Source organism: Taeniopygia guttata, chromosome 37 (genome assembly GCF_048771995.1).
Source record: "Taeniopygia guttata chromosome 37, bTaeGut7.mat, whole genome shotgun sequence".
NCBI classification, from domain to species: Eukaryota; Metazoa; Chordata; class Aves; order Passeriformes; family Estrildidae; genus Taeniopygia; species Taeniopygia guttata.
In genome coordinates this window covers 4,337,575-4,352,500 of record NC_133062.1, presented here as the reverse complement: position 1 = coordinate 4,352,500, position 14,926 = coordinate 4,337,575, and the positions used below count along the sequence as shown (strand labels likewise).

Here is a 14,926-nt window from a genome sequence, read left to right as displayed (position 1 = left end):
AGGCAGCAGCCCCTTTTCCGAGAAGCCTTCTCTTCGGCTCTCGCCCGGCCTTCTGCTTTGACGGCCTTCCTTCCTTGGCGCTCCAGCCCGGCCCGGCCCCGTCCCAGCCCGGGGCAGGACGGCCGAAGGAAGCGAGGGACGCAGAAAGGGAGGCAGGAGCCGGGCTGCCGTGGCTTTGGGCACAAAGGAGGAGGCGGGAGCGCCGCCGGCTCCTACCGGCCGGCTCCTTCCCTCTCTAGCCCGGCGCCCGGCGGCCGGAGGGTCGGTCGTGCGCGGGACAACAGGTCTACCCGGGCTCCAGAGGAACAGGTCTGCCCCGCCGGCCGGGCAGCCGGAGGCCGGGGCCGGAGGAGGACGACAGGGCCTAGCCCGGCGCAGGCACACGCGTTAAAGCCGGGGGCCGGAGGAGACATCCGGCACCGGGACAACAGGTCTAGCCCGGGGCTTGGGTGTAACAGGTCTACCCTGGCGGCAGGACGCCGGGTCTGTACCCCGGGTGCAGGACGCCGGGCCTACCCCGGGGCTTGGGTGTAACAGGTCTACCCCGGGTACAGGCAGACAGGTCTTCCTCGGGGCTTGGGTGCAACAGGTCTACCCCGGGCGCAGGACGCCGGGTCTACCCCTGTCGGCCCCGGCCTGCCGAGAGAGACCCCCCCCGCCCCAACACCGCCCCTCGAAGGAGGGCCGGGTGGGGGGGGGAAAGACGGGAATGCAAATTTACTAATGATGGACTTGATGCCCTCATCCATGTCATCTATAAAAATATTAAATAGAACTTGTCCCAGTACAGAGCCCTGAGGGACACCACTGGTGACTGTCCCCAGCTGGATGCGGCACCATTCACCACCACTCTCTGGGCTTGGCCATCCAGCCAGTTCCTAACCCAGCAAAGAGTGCTCCTGTCCAAGCTGTGGACTGCCAGCTTCTCCAGGACTGTGCTGTAGGAGACAGTATCAAAGGCCTTGTAGAAGTCTAAATAGCCAACATCCACAGCCCTTCCTGCATCCACCAGATGGGTCACCTGGTCATAGAAGACCAGGTTGCTCAGACATGATCTACCCTTTGTAAACCCATGCTGACTGGGTCTGGTACCCTGGCCACCCTGTAAGTGCTGTGTGATAGCACTCGGTATGAACTGATCCTTTATATTTCTATAAATATATCTGGTATTCCATCGCTAATCCTGTGGGACAAATTGAATTGAAGTTCAATTCCACCTGTCCAATCTTTTACACCTTTGAGAAAGTCTGGAGTTGGGATTGGATCCAGCCACTCAGAGGCTCCTCTCTTAAAGGAATTTTAGAAGTCTAAACGTCCTGGAGAGTTTTGGGGGATTCAGGGCGGCTGCTGGGTATCATTTCTCCACCTCATGATTCAGCAGGAGTTTCTCCAATAAAGAAATAAAGCTTTTGCCTGAAGCTCCCACTCTGCCGGTGACAGAAACCCCTGTGAGTGTCTGGGACATCCTGACTCTTTGGCAGCCTGGGGACTCCTGGGATATCATCGTGGAGCCCTCATGAGTGCCTGTGACAGACCGGTGGCTTTGCAGCACAAGGTCCTCTGGGATGTCACCATGGAATGGCTGTGACTGCTCTGACTACTCAGTTCCTTACCGTCCCCAGAAAGCCCTGGGAGGTCTCCATGGAGCCCCTGTCTCAGTGTGCGATATTCAAGCTCTTGAAGAGCCTGGAGACTCTTGGAAAGTCCTCATGGAACACCTCTGAGTGTGTGTGACAAATCTGATGCTAAGTAGGCAAACATCACCAGGCCTCATTTCTGTGGTCAATTTCCATGGAAACTATCATCAAACCCCCCCATTGCTATGGTCAGTTTCCATGGCAAACATCCCCAGCTCCTGTTTCTCTGTTCAGGTTTCCATGGCAACCATCCCCAGCTGCTGTTGCTATGGTCAGTCCCTGGGCAGCTCCATGGAGACCCCATGCCAGCGGTGGTTGCCATGGACACCAGCTCAGGCCTGGAGCCAGAGTCTGTTGCCATGGCAACCATTGGCACTCCCATTCCCAGGGTCATGGGATCCCAGAACCACAGAATTTTTGGCTGAGCTGGGTGGAATACATCAGGATCCTCGAATCCAACTGCTGGCCCTGCACAGGACACCCCAACAATGCCAGCCTGGGCCTAACAGTGGTGTCCAAATGTGGCTGGAGTGCAGAGAGCCCTGGAGCTGTGACCTTTCCCTGGGGAGCCGGGGCAGTGCCCCAGCAGCCTCTGGGGAAAAACCTTTTCCTGAGATCCAAGTTAAGGCTGCCCCGACTCAGCTGCAGCCGTTCCCTCCAGTCCTGTCCCTGGGCACCAGAGTGAAGAGGTTCCCACAGCCCCAGCCAGGGAGCCACTCCCAAGGCTGTTGCCATGGCCACCAAGGCTGGGACCAGCTCGCAATCCTGGTTTCCATGGGCCCAGGTTTAGGAATGGGATTCCCCAATTTCCTGCTCCCAGTAATACTGCAGTGCAGCTTGCTGCCCTCCTGCCTCCCATGGAAAGCACAAAAGACAAAGATCCTGAGCTAAGAACAATTTATTGAGAACAGCAATGTGATAAGGAACAAACAGGAACAGAAACAATATTGAACAGGAACAGAAACAATATTGAACACAGAAATTGTAAGAAAAACCATTTACAGGGAAAAGTACATCACCACCGACTGTCTCTTGCCAGACACATATTTCTTCCTTCCTGGAAAGGATGCCCTTCTCCTTGGGGGAAAGAAACAGTCACTTTCCTGCCCCTGGCAATGACATCAGTGTGAGAGTGAATGTAATTGCAACACAATGGCCAAACCCTCACGTCATTTGACCCCACATCATGTCATTGCCAGGGCCAGGAAAAGAAACAGGTGTCTTCCCAGCATGGATCACAGGGAACATGGGTCACCAGATCTCTTCCCAACATGGGTCCTCCAATAGAGGATGAAGCTGGACAAAGCTCTTCCTGCAGTCAGGGCATTTGCAGGGCTTCTCTTACTGGTGCCTCCGTTGGTGTCTGGTCAAGTTTGACCTCTGGGTGAAGCTCTTCCCACACTGGGGACACCTGTACGGCCTCTCCCCAGTGTGGATGCGCTGGTGCCTGACGAGGTGGGAGTTATGCTTGAAGCCCTCCCCGCAGTCAGGGCAGCGGAAGGGCCTCTCGGCTGTGTGAATCCGCTCATGCAGAAGGAGATGGGAGCTGGTGTGAAACCTTTTTGGACACTCAGGACATTCGTAAGGCCTCTCCCCGGTGTGGATGCGTTGGTGGGCGATGAGCTCAGAGCTGCACCTGAAGCCCTTCCCACACTCCCCACACTCGTAGGCCCATTCCCCCGTGTGGATCATCTGGTGGCGGAGCAGGTCAGAGCTCTGTCTGAAGCTCTTTCCACACTCCAAGCACTTGTAGGGATTCTCCCCATTCTGAAGCTGCTCATGGACCACCAGCTCTGACCTCTTGCTGAAGCTCTGTCCACCTTCCTGGCACAGGTTGGGTCTTTCCTCCTCAGAGCACCCTGGGCTGGGTTTGGAGCCCCTCCTCCTGTGGGATCTCTGGGGCTTTTCCTCCCCATTGGATTCCTGTTCCATGGAGCCGCTCAAAACAGCCTCTTCCATGAGGTTCTGCCATGGGGATTTGTCAACTCTGGACTCCATCTTCAGCTCCTCATCTGGCAAGGAAGGAAAAAGGCAGGATGGGATTTGCCTATGTGCCAAAGGGAGCAGTCCTTCACTAGGAGAATATCGCAAATGCAATGGGACAAACGTAAGAAAAACCACTGACCGAGTCAGAATATGACCTGACACACTGTGGGTCAGGGTGTTGGCAGCAGTCCAATTAAATGGTGGCTGCAGTCCTCCTGCAGTGACAGGTGTGCTTCTGTTCAAGCAGTGATCCTGGAGCAGGGTGGAGTTTGCCTCTGTAGGTCCAGTAGTGGTGTTGTTGGGAATCTTCCTATGGGAATCCAGTGCAGAAGAAAAGCTGCTCCTCTGAGAATGCAGTGGGGAAAAGGCTGGCTCTGGTGTTTGAAGTCTGAGATTATATCCAGGCAGGAATGCTTGGCTCCTCCCACTGGGTGGAGCATCTCACAATGGGATGATTTCGTTTTTATCAGTCATGCAGTGACATACAATGGCCCATTAGCAGAAGATATTTCCCAGAGAGATGATTGGTTATGGAAGAGATAAAGTAAACTGCCCAATTAACAGAATTGGGCACACCACCTCTAACAGATAGGAACTGATTACACATCCTCAGCTGCATCTTGTAACCAAAGAGAACTTTCTAATCCAATTTTGTATTTGTAGCTGCTCCTGAACAATGCATTATTAGCAATATCATCACTGGATGTGTTCATTAGTCAAACATGGCTTTACCTTTCTGTATTTAGAAGGTGGACAAGGCCCCATCTGGCTTGGGGCTGTAGGATCAAAGTCAGCTCCCTTGGTTCCTCCTTGGGCCCTGGCCAGGCTTTGGGAGGGACCCAAGAGGAGGATGAAAACAGATGCTCCCACACTGCTGTCAGTTTGTTTATTGAGCAGTATCAGAGCTGGGCCCTCTCACAGCAAGGCTGGCGACTCATCTGGGGCTGGAGGCACCTGCAGGAATTTCCAGTGTCTAGGAGTGGCTCTGCAGTTCTTGGCTGCAACAGCTTCTTCCAAGCTGCTGTGTGGGTCTGGGTGATGGTAAAGTCTGAGAGTTACTGCTGCTAAATCTCTCTTAATCAATGTAGGCAATCTTTGGTAGTGATGGTTGGGTGCATTGCTGAGCTGGTTTTGTAGCTTTGGCTAATGACTATGTCCTTTGCAGAGCTTCTCCTTTTGTCAGTTTTTGCTGTTTTGCATTCTATAAATTACACACTTCCTTAGGTTGGTGTCTGTGTTTTTGGTGCTTACCTTGCGCACCAGCAAAACAGGGCCCCATCCTGCCTAAGAGTTACCTAGGAAGACAAAAGCCCTCACTCCAAAAGTTCCCCTTGCTCCTTACTCCCCCCACTTTATACACTGACCAGGATGTCCTATGGGCTGGGGTATTCCAGGGCCAGCGGGGTCACCTGTGCTGGCTGTGTCCCCTCCACACCTCCCTGCCAGCCCCAGCCCCTCCCCAGCATGGCCCAGGGGGGCAGGACAGGCCTTGGCTCAGTGGGAGCTCAGCAAGAGCAAAACCATCTCTGTGTGCTCAGCCCTGTGCTCAGCACCTGGCCCAGCAGCGTCTCAGTGCCAGTGTCCGTGCCATCAGTCCCAAAAAGGGGTTTCTATGGCACCTGACAGGAAAGGTGTCCCAGGGGTCACACCCAGTGAGGCTTGCCATGGAAACAGTGCCCAGCACTGCCCCTTTCTGTCTGCCTGACCTGTCCTTGGCCCTGGCACTGCCGTTTGCTGCTGGTTCCGCAGTTCCTGACCGGCCAGCGTGGCACAGGGCAGGTGCCTATGGCACAAGGCCCCGGCAAGGAATCCCCTCTGTCTCCGGGCTGTGACAGCAGATCTGAAGAAAGGCCCAGGGCATGTTTCCATGGCAAACAACCATCACAATGCCTCCAGGCATTGATTGCTGTGGCACCAAACTAAGGAATGGGTCCCTGTGGCTGTTGCTGTGGCACCTGGTGGCACCAAGGAGTGGCACTGCAATTGTGCCTGGAACAGCCCTGGCACCGCTTTGTCCTGAGGGCTGCCATGGCAGCCGAGGGCAGTAACAGCTCTGCAGGCAAGTGGCCATGGAACCTGGCTGCAGAAAGGTGTCCTGGGGTGGTTTCCAAGGAAACTTGAACTGATGAGGGTTGCCATGGCACCCAAACCCAGCAGTGGGGTCAGTGCAGTGACCATGGCAAGAGTCCCTTGCAATGGCCCAGTGCAGGTTGGGCTGATGATCCACCCTCACAGCTGGCCCAGGGCAGATCTGGAGTGGTCTTGGAGGCACTTGGCCACCTTGGGCTTGCAACACACTTGAGGAGGGTGTCACGATCCGCTTATAGCGGGGTGTCGTGAAGGTTCGTTAGCCGATCCCAAAGTGCAAAAGACAAACAGCAGGGGGCTATCAGTTTAATCACAACAGGTGCACCTTTATTAAGGGCCAAAAAACAATAAATGCGATAGTGGGGTCAGAAAAGAAATAAAAAGAAGAGAGAGAGAGAGGGAGAGAGAGAGAGAGAGAGAGCGAAGTGGGGATGGGAATAGCTACCAACACAGGTGAGGTCCTCAGTGGTCCGGACGATGGGGATCCGTCTTGTTCTGTTGGAGAGAGTCTCCAAAATCCTGCCCAACCCAGGGGTCCAGTTATAGTCCACAGAGGGAAAGGGGGGAACAATGAGAGTCTATTGAAATTGCTATGGGGGGAACAGGTGTATCTACAGAAAATCATCCAGGCTGAACAAACACAATGATGAATAAGTCCACTGAAGTTACTGGAGAAGAACAGGTCATGTCATTCCCCCCCCACACCACTCTCTGTGGTAGAGGTCTCAGTCTCAGTCCTTGGGGAGAGGGTTCTTGATCTCCGTCTGTCACGGTGGTAAGGAGGCAGATGAGGGGTCTTCAGTGAAAGACCACCAGAGTCACCCCAACAGTTCATTTGGCTTAAAGGTGGAGAGTGAAGCAGGAATTGCAGAGGGCCGCTCTGAGCTGGGTCCACGCTGGGTCTTCGGCAAGTCCTTGCCAAGTTCTTGCCGGGCCTCGTTCGGAACAGAACGTAACGGTACAGTGGCTGCACCTGCACTGTTGCCTTCTCCAAGCCAGAACTGCAGTGGGGGAAGGGAGTTCCTTCTCGTGGCAATCGGCAGGAAAATGAGTGAGGGTCTTCAGATTGCCTCTTACAGAGGGTATCTCTTTTCAATGGGAAAACTCAGGATTTGCTACAAAACAAAAAGAAAGAAAGGCCCTTTATTCCTGAGTGCAGCCAGTTCTCCAAGCAAAGCAGGTCCCAGGTGAGTGAGAAGAGACACGATGGGCTTGGGGAATGTGGAGCAAGGTTGTCCATGCTGGGTCAGACCTCCAGGCAGAGCTTTTCTGAGCAGGCCAGACCTCCTGAAAAGAGTCCTGGGATCATTATCAGTCACTGCATTCTGTAATCTCCTCTTGTGAAATAAGAACAGCAATAAAAGAGACCCTTTAAAATAGGAATATATATTTCCTAGAAGCTCTTTAAAATATCACTCCATAAATATTGTAGGAAACCTTCTTAATGAATGGCACTAGAGCAGAGAGAAATCAAGGCAGAGCCATGGTTCGTCAGGACTTGCTTGATCCTAATGAGCCCTGTGGTGCATTTAGAGCTGAGCCCTGGAACCTCAGGGCCTGAGAGGAGATGGCACAAGCCTTTCCAGGAGTCAAAGTCTCGAGGCATTAATGGGTCCCACTAAGGACCATCCCCAACTCAGGCTCCTCATGGACTCCTTGGAGGAGTGAATTGGAGGCAAGGATGGCACAAAAACCTCTCAGAGACTCAGTGTGGAAAGGAAATTCCGAAGTACCTTAACAACTGAGTATCTCAAAGCATTAATGAGCCCCACTGAGTGTCAGTACAAAGCTCTCAAAGGACTTGTTAAAACAGATTAATTGAGGCCATGATTGCACAAACCTCTCACAGAGTCTGTATCAGAGGGGAAACACCAAGTACCTTAAAATAATTGAGTTCCTTGAAGCATTAATGAGCCCATGCTCTGTTGTTACTGACAAAGCCTCGCCAGGGACTAATTACAGCAGCTAATTGGAGGCCATGATTGAACAAAACTCTCAGAGTCTCCAAGGCAAAAGCCAAAGTCTTTCGAAAAACCTGCAGTCCCTTTGAGCATGAAGGAGCCCCCAGGGCCATTCCTGACCAAGGCTCCCCAGGGACTCCTTCCAGCAGATCTTTGAGGCCACTGGGATGTGGGCTAGGGGGAGATGCTGAGGGCAGGATAAGGAGGTGACAGTGCCCAGCCTGGCTGCGGCTGTGCAGGAGGCCCCAGGGCCTCAGGACAAGGTGTCTCCTGATAGCCCTTGGTGGCACAGAAGCTGCTGTGCCCCAGGGCACTGAGACTTGGCTTCTCTTTGTCCCCACCTGTCATCACTGCCTCCAATTCTATGCTCTGTCTGGGGCCTGGAGACACTTTCTCATTTGTGTCCCTCATTCAGACTCATTAAAAGTCAAAGAAACTTTGGAGTTAGATTCTGACTTGAGTTCTTGAGAGGTTTCTTCAGCTCCTTCCCAGGGACTGATGCCTAGGGCCTCAGCACAAAGCCAGAGAGGGTCATTGAAGTCCTTGTGCTGTGTCTGTATTGCTGAGCTGGGCCAGGCTCCTGGCACAGAAGCAGCTCCTGAACACCAAGAGCTTCCAAGGATCATTTCTCTTGCTGAGCAGCTCTTCTCCCAGCCCAGCAGGGCTGGGGCACTGCCTGCAGCCAGCCCGGGCACAGCACAGAGGCACAGAGAGCTTCAATCAGTCAGGGCTGGGAAGGTGCTGAGAAGTGCCTGGGGCAGAATCACTGCCAGCCCTTGGCACAGGAACCTCTGGCTGCAGGACAATGCAGCTGCAGCTCCTGGAGTGATCTCCTGAAGCTGGAACGTCCCAATGTCCACTGACTCTGTGAGTACAACCCTGAGTATTTCTGGTGCAGGAGAGGTGAAAGAGCTCTCAGCACCTCAGCCAGAGGGGAGCAGGGCAGCCAGGGAGCTCCTTTGGCCTTGGCCAAGCCCCTTCCCCCATGGCTGGGGCTGAGTCCTGGCTGAGCTGCAGCTGCTGCTGTGCCCTTGGCAGGGGCTGAGGCCGTGGGGCAGTGCCCAGAGCAGCCGGGCCTGAGCAGAGCTGTGGGGCCAGAGCCGGCTGGGCTGTGCTGGGGAGAGGCCCTTGGTGCTGCCCAGAGCTCAGGGCAGCTGGCAGAGCTTGCAGGGAGCTGGGCTGGGCTGGGAGAGCCTGGCACAGAAACCATCAGTGTCCATCTCAGCCTGGCGGAGTGTGCAGGGGCAGGACTCAGCCCAGGTCTTGTGGGGCAGGGCCAGCACCTCGGCAAGGCATTGAAAACAGGCAAGACCCCGAGAGAGGAGGCTGCTATGCGCCCTTGGGGGCATGGACAGAGCAGGGAGGGGTCCCAGGACATTTGTCACTGCTAGTATCTGTCCCCAGCTGTGCGCAGCCCTGGCTGCTGATTGCAGGTTTGCCCTGGGCTGAGTTTGGCTGTGGCCCAGCTCCATCCTCCTGCGAGGCTCAGGGCCTGTTCCTGGCCATGGCCAGCCCTGGCCGGCCTCTCTGCTGGCCCCGAGGCCCAGAGGCCAGCAGAGGCCGGGGCAGGGCTGTCTGTGAAGCCCCACAGGTGCCACGGGCTCTGCAGGAGCTGGCAGAGGCTGCCCAGCAGGGAGGCCATGGGGCATAGAGCCCCAAGGCTGCTGTGGGCACCTAGAAAGTTCTTGAAATGCCCTTGGGAAGGTGTGAATTGTCCCAGCTGATAGCAATTCACTGAGGGTTCTGAGATAATGGGCCTGCAGCTGCCCCTCCCTCTGTCGGTTGGTGTTTCCCAGCTGTTGTTATCTTTATCAGGGTGGTGACTCATCTTGGGATCTGTTTTCCTTCCAGCTGCTGGTCTCCCAGGCATCTGACTCCTCTCAAGATCAATGGCCAAGTCCCTTCTCAGGCACACAGCGGCTCTCCTGGTTCCATGACTCATTCCAGGTTCCTTATCTACATCCTCAGCTGGTTTCTTGAGCAGAAATCTCATTTTAGTGCTGATTTGTTTAGCCATTTTGGTTGTGATGTGTGTTCTGCAATGAGTTTATTGATGGTTTTGTTCCCCTCAAACTGGGCCTCCAGTCTTATCAGGAGTTCTTCCTTCTCTTTACTCCACCATCTTCTGTTGGCTTGGAAATCTGTTTTGGGTGGGAAACGGCGACCCTTTCCTGATTTCTAACCCATGAGTGTGCCAATCTTTTGGGTTGTCTCAGACCAATTTTTGTCTTGAAGTCCCTGCCACATACCTCACAGATCCACTCCCTGGCTGAAGCCATTTCCGCTGTTTCCCTGCATTTAGGAAGGTGAAAAACAATGCTGTGATAAGTACTCATCTCTTACCCACATTTAGCACACCGAAAACAAACCCTCCTTTTCCCATGGGCTACCCTCAGATGTTCAATCAAGCCCAACACACAGTTCACCCAGGAACCACAGGAAGGATAAGGTGGATTTTGGTCAGGAATAGTCATGGTAACGATGTCTGCCAGTGTCTGTTCTCTGAGGTTCTCTGTCTGAGCTGGGGATGTCTCTGGTAAGGTGTCCTTGTCCGGCTCAGGAGGTGATGTTTCTGGTGTGCTCTCAATCTCATGCTCACTGTTTCTCTTCTCATCGTCAAGCACAAACAATTCTCAGGTCCTCGGAAGGCAGGTCTTCACTCCCGCACTTGGTCATGGTGCAAGCTGTTGATACACCTCAGGCAGCCTGCTCAAACCCTTCTTGCTTGCAGAAACATGAACACATTCAAAGTTCTTCACTAACAAGTGCAATCTATCAAACTCCAAGTTCACCTGAGTAGCCAATTCACGTTCTGCCAAACTGGGGGATGCTGAGCAATTTTTGCAGGATAATGGACACATTCAGCAGAGGCACAGTCCAGTCTTCTGATAACAAAGTAATCAGTTCAAGGACCAAGGACAGTGAATACTTGTAGACAGAAGAAGAGTTAGCGAGAATCAGCAAGTTGTCAGCAAAGTTTGAAAAAGTGGAAAATAAAGAGGACTAAGGGTGGGCCAGATGACCACAGCAATATGTGTGTAGAATTAGGTATCCAATTAGCATTTAGTCTTAGATGTGTGTACTGTTAGGACTGGTAAATCATGTATTAGCTAGAGGGACGTGGACATTAGAAGATATTATAAATATAGATTTCTAAATAGTAAAGTTGGCTTCACTTGATCACATGGATCATGGTGTGATGTCTCGTTTCTGATCCTCTGTGAGGCATTTATTTTGAAGATTTAAGAGTTTTAGGCAAGTTAAGATGATAGTTAAATTAGATGTTGCTGAGTTAGCAGAAATAGATAAATAGGTTTGTTCGTAGTTAACAGTAGCTGGATCCATTAACTCATTGCTTGTCAACTTTATGTTTGGGTAGCTGTGATTATCGTGAGAAACAGAATGTGATAAACATGTTATAAATGAAAGATTCCAAGTTATTAGTTATTGATTTAATAAAATTTATTAAATGTACCAAATATAAATTTTGAGGAAAAAAAAAAAGCCATTTCAAAAAAGTCATTGTTGAGCCCGGGATTGGCACTGGATGAGACACTCGTTTGACTGCTGCAGCAGAGGGTCCTCTATGCTTCACACTGATTGTCCTGTCTGACCGATTTTTCTACAATTTTTCTTGCCTGAGGCAGAGTTCCTTGTCTTCCTTTTTGGAGTGCATGTATTCACGTGGAGTTCTTTTCTCTGTGGCAAGTTGAACAATACATGTCCTGAGAGTGATAAAGACCTGTGATCGCATTCCAGGAATTTGGTTTTGAGATGTATCTCCCTGATGGCACTGACTATCTCAGTCTCAGATATTTATCATGTATTTATCGTTCAGGCATTCCTCGGACCACCTTGATGGATGTTCCATCTCCAGGCTGGCCACTTTCATTTGCTTGTAAATAAAGTCCTCCTTCTCTTGTCCAGGTGGCTTTGACATTGTGTTGCAATCACTGTGGCAGGCTTGTGCATTTTAAAAACTTCATATAAGAGTATAACTTAACAGTACATAACTATAAAATAGATGACAATTTTATTTGCACGACTTATCCTACACGCATATAACAGTCCTAATGATTCCATGAGGCCTTGCAGTGTCACAATGGTCTTCATGGTTCCACAGGCCCCACAGTGTCACGTGACTCCTCTGTTCCATGAGTCCTGCAATGTCACAATGGACCTTTGTGGGGGAATCCAGGACTTCCCTCTGGCTGCCCTGGCAAGTCTGGGACCCTGGCAGGGGTCAGGAACCCCCCTGTACAGAGCCCCGAGAGACACTGTCTGTGATCTCTGTCCATGGAGAGGAGTTTTCAATATTACAGGATGAATTACAAGCTTTGAGTGTATGATAAGAGTAATAATTAAGTGTGATACGGGTGCAAAAGTAAAATTTTAGTTTTCTAGATTAGGGGTTCAGAGGGGACAAGATGGAGGAAATTGGGTGTGTCTTGTCCTTTTCCTCCTTCTTCATGCCCTCCATGTTTCACTGTAGTGTTGGCATTTTTCTATTGGTTTAGGCTGGGGACACACAGTGTAACGTAGATGATAGATATTGGCACATTATTGTAAATATAGCACAAGTAGTTTCTGGTATATAATGTTTGTAACATCCCACTGGGGGCAGAGTCCCACACGCTGCCCTGCAGGACAGAACTGCGGCAGGGCAGCAGAATATGTTAGAGATAAGCAAGAATAAACAACCTTGAAAACAGCACAGACGAATTATGGCTTCTTCTTTAGCAACGGGGCAGAAAGACAGAGACTTTCTACAATCTCGGAATCACCAATACCCACAGATTCCGACATCTTTGGACCAATGGACCATGGGGGTTTGCAGTGTCACAACGGTCTCCTTTGGCTCCACAGTGTCACAATGGACCATTGATTACAGGCAGCCTCTCTGTGTCACCCTGGAGCATTTTTTCTATGGGGTTTCCCAGTGTCCCAATGGAGCCTTGTTTGGATGGGGCCTCACAGTGTCACAATGCTGCCTACATTCCATTGAGGCACACAGCGTCAGTAGGGTCCCCTTGCTTCCATGAGGCCAGCAGTGTCACAGTGGTCTCCATTAATCCATGAAAACTTACAGTGTCACAATGGTTCCTTGATCTCACAAGGCCCTACAGTGTCACAATGATCCTTTGGTTCCATGGGGCCTTTGCTGGTGCATTCCCCCTGCCAGCTGAGAAATGCTCGCTGGGTCCCAGCCTTGGCCAACATCCTCTGGGCTCAGCTCCTCTGGAGATCATCACAAACACTGTCTCCTCCAGACTCAACCCTTCATCCCCTGGAGAGATGCCAATGGCTCCACAGGGAGCATTTCCCTTTGCTCAGGGGAATTTCTCACAGGTGCCTTGTAGTGACTCTTTGTGTCTGTGTGCACACACCAGTGCCTGTGCTCAGGAAAATGTGGCGGAAATGCTGCAGTCTGAGGGGTTTGATTGCCTTGGAAAGCTGAGACAGTCAGGCCTGTAGGTAAGGTTAAGTCACAAGCTGTAAGGGAAGTTAAATGCTGCTAAGAGTTGTTCTTCTGTGTAAGTTGTGAAGTTGAATAGAAGTTATAAGTGAAGTTGAATATTGTTAAGTAAGTGTTATTCCACTGCTAAATCATTATGTCCTAGGTTATAAGTAAAGTTAAATGCTGTTAAGTGCTGTTCTTCTGCTAAATGCTGAAGTCTAAGGTACCAGTAAAGTCCTGTTAAGTTTAAGTTGTGTTTAGGTTTTAGGCTGTATTCCTTTTATCCTTGCCCTCACTGTTCTTTTGTCTCTCTCTCTCTCTCTCTCTCACACACACACACACACACACACACACACACACACACACACACACACAGAGAGAGAGAGAGAAACACAGACACACACACACACACTCACACACACACAGAGACACACAGACACCCAGACAGTTTTTGGCTCATTTCTGGTTTGATTGCCAGGGTTTTGTTTGGTTTTGTTGTTGCTTTGTTTCCTTGGTGTGCCTGAAGTGTCCAGTCAGGGGCAGAGTGACTCTTGCCAAGGAACTCTGTGGTGCTGTGTCCAAGATTAAAAAAAGAACGTTTTCCTATTTACCATCTGAGTAGGAGTTGCCTTGGGGCAGTTTTCCTTATCTGCTGTTAATAGCCCCATCAATGCCTTGCCACATGACTCAGAGATAACACTGTCCAGGAGCAGGTGATTAAGGACACACCTCGTGACTCATAATGACCCATTTTAAGATGCTCTGCCCAGGGGGGGAGGAGCTAGGCATTCCAACCTGGATAAAACTGGGGATTTCTAGACAGAGGGGCAGCCTTTTCACAGGTTCTCTGAGAAGACACAGCAACTACATCTGCCATCCTAAGAGGACTGCATCTACTCCAATTTGGACTGCTACCAGCACGCTGGCCAGGTTGTATTCAGACTTTGTCAGTAGTCTTTCCCTTTGTATTATTGCATGTATTTTTGTCCTTTTCCCCTTTTCCCAATAAATTGTATTTCTGACTTGGAGACTCTCACTGGTTTTGCTTTCAAACCAGAACATGCTGTCACTTAATATTAAATCTGTTTTATGCTACTCCCCTGCTGGGGATTTTTAAGGTGCTCTCAAGCCCTCATTCATAACAGGGTGAAGGAGCCCTGGCCCAAGCTCTGGCCCTGGGGGCACAGGGATGCTGCTAGGGGGTCCCTGTCTCCCTGTCCCAGCCCCCACAGCACCGACCCCCTGTCCCCGTGTCAGGCTCTGGGGTTGATCTCCTAGAACATCCTCAGGGGGAGGCTGCGGCGCCAGGGGTGGGGACACCCAGGGGTCAGGGGATCCCACTGTGCACGAGCAGCTTTGGACTTCTCTGAGAGGAACTGTGAGTGGGAACCGGGTTGAAGTGACGTCCCCAGTGACCTCACACAGGCCCTGTGATGTCCCAGCCCACTCTGGGATCTCACAAATCCCCCTTGTGATGTCACAAAGCCAATGCTGGTCTATCATTCTGTGATGTCATACAGTTGTGCTGGGATGTCACAGAAGACTCTGATATCACAAAGTCATGTCGTGTCATGATCCTCTAGTGTAAACGGGAATCATGATGATTCATTTTCCCGATCTCAGAGTGCAAAAACAACATAGAAGGGATTTTCAGTATCAATCAAAACAAATGCACCTTTGATTGAGTGCCCACAGCAAATGCCATAGAAGGATTAGAAAGGAGATAAAGGATAGAAAGAGAGAGAGAGAAAGAGTGGAGAGGAATAACTACAAATGGAGAGATAAAATCCTCATGG

At 51.3% G+C, this 14,926-nt stretch overlaps 1 pseudogene; it reads right to left on the bottom strand.

Moving 5' to 3' along the window:
• The window catches only part of LOC116807532 (uncharacterized), a 1,256,502-nt pseudogene that overhangs the window by 143,374 nt on the left and 1,098,202 nt on the right, over window positions 1-14,926 (bottom strand).